Raw genomic sequence first — 2500 nt, forward strand, 5'->3', positions numbered from 1 at the left:
ATTTGGCCGAGGCAGAGAGTCGGCCTCCTCTCTCCCTTACGGTCGAAAAAGATGTGCTGCTGTCGAACTGGCCATTACATCCTCACCTGATCTAGTCCCCCATTAGATCCGCCCCCCCCACCGCAGTTACCCCGTACCACATATCTAGCACGGACCTTGACCTCCAGCAGGCCCCGGGGACCCACATTACCCCCCCCCCCCCTTCCCCCTGCAGTTACCCTGTACCACATGTCTAGCATGGACCTTGACTTCCAGCAGGCCCCGTGGACCCACATTACCCCCCCCTGCAGTTACCCTGTGCCACATATCTAGCATGGACCTGGACCTCCAGCAGGCCCTGGGGACCCACATACTCCCCTGCTCTACTCCCCCACTAGCTTTCCTTTCTTGCAGTTACGCTCCAGCGCATATCCAGCATGGACCTTGACCTCCAGCAGGCCCCGTGAACCCACATTACCCCCCCCCCCCCCCCCTCCTGCAGTTAACCCTGTACCACATATCTAGCACGGACCTTGACCTCCAGCAGGCCCCGGGGACCCACATTACCCCCCCCCCCCTTCCCCCTGCAGTTACCCTGTACCACATGTCTAGCATGGACCTTGACTTCCAGCAGGCCCCGTGGACCCACATTACCCCCCCCCTGCAGTTACCCTGTGCCACATATCTAGCATGGACCTGGACCTCCAGCAGGCCCTGGGGACCCACATACTCCCCTGCTCTACTCCCCCACTAGCTTTCCTTTCTTGCAGTTACGCTCCAGCGCATATCCAGCATGGACCTTGACCTCCAGCAGGCCCCGTGAACCCACATTACCCCCCCCCCCGCAGTTAACCCTGTACCACGTATCTAGCACGGACCTTGACCTCCAGCAGGCCCCGGGGACCAACATACTCCTCTGCTCTACTCCCCCACTAGCTTTCCTTCTCCCGCAGTTACCCTCCACCACAAATCCAGCATGGCCCTTGCCCTCCAGCAGGCCCCGAGGACCCACATACTCCTCCGCTCTAATCCCCCATGAGCGTTCCTTCTCCTGCAGTTACCCTCCACTGCATATCCAGCATGGCCCTTGACCTCCAGCATGCCCCGGGGACGCACATCCTCCCCTGCTCTAGTCCCCCACTAGCTTACCTTTCTTGTAGTTACGCTCCAGCGCATATCCAGCATGGACCTTGACCTCCAGCAGGCCCCGTGGACCCACACTTAAGCCCCCTCCCACTGACAAAGCAAAACACCACTGGCAAAATCCTCGTGCCCCTGGTACTCCAGAATGTAAATTCAAACATGCCCCTGGTACACTGCGCAGAAACACTTTGCCACACACACGCACGCACTGCTTGTGCCTATGGTACGACAACTTTTCTCGTACCTATGGTACGACAACTTTTCTCGTGCCTATGGTACGACAACTTTTCTCGTGCCTATGGTACAACAACTTTTCGCCGTGCCCCTGGTACACCGCTCAGTAGCACTTTGCCACACAAACTCTCCTCGTGCCTATGGTACGACAACTTTTCTCGTGCCTATGGTACAACAACTTTCCTCCGTGCCCCTGGTACGACAGCTTTTCTCGTGCCTATGGTACAACAACTTTTCTCGTGCCTATGGTACAACAACTTTCCTCCGTGCCCCTGGTACGACAGCTTTTCTCGTGCCTATGGTACAACAACTTTTCTCGTGCCTATGGTACAACAACCTTTCGCCGTGCCCCTGGTACACCGCTCAGTAGCACTTTGCCACACAAACTCTCCTCGTGCCTATGGTACGACAACTTTTCTCGTGCCTATGGTACAACAACTTTCCTCCGTGCCCCTGGTACGACAGCTTTTCTCGTGCCTATGGTACAACAACTTTTCTCGTGCCTATGGTACAACAACTTTCCTCCGTGCCCCTGGTACGACAGCTTTTCTCGTGCCTATGGTACAACAACTTTTCTCGTGCCTATGGTACAACAACCTTTCGCCGTGCCCCTGGTACACCGCTCAGTAGCACTTTGCCACACAAACTCTCCTCGTGCCTATGGTACGACAACTTTTCTCGTGCCTATGGTACAACAACTTTCCTCCGTGCCCCTGGTACGACAGCTTTTCTCGTGCCTATGGTACAACAACTTTTCTCGTGCCTATGGTACAACAACTTTTCGCCGTGCCCCTGGTACACCGCTCAGTAGCACTTTGCCACACACACACTCCTCGTACCTATGGTACGACAACTTTTCTCGTGCCTATGGTACGACAACTTTTCTCGTGCCTATGGTACAACAACCTTTCCCCGTGCCCCTGGTACACTGCGCAGAAACTCTTTGCCACACACACACACCACTCGTGCCTATGGTACGACAACAGGCCCCGGGGACCTACATCGCACCTTGCTCTTGCCTCCCTTACAGCTGAAAAAGGTCCATGCCTGTGCCCTGGCCCTGCTGAAATTCCCTCTCCATTTAGCCGAGGCAGTGAGTCGGCCTCCTGTCTCCCTTTACGGTCGAAAAAGATGTGCTCCTGGG

The sequence above is a fragment of the Mchenga conophoros genome, linkage group LG13 (assembly GCF_057382185.1).
Source record: "Mchenga conophoros isolate Kocher_MC1m ecotype Shallow Benthic linkage group LG13, M_conophoros_male_GT1.1, whole genome shotgun sequence".
Taxonomy (NCBI): domain Eukaryota; kingdom Metazoa; phylum Chordata; class Actinopteri; order Cichliformes; family Cichlidae; genus Mchenga; species Mchenga conophoros.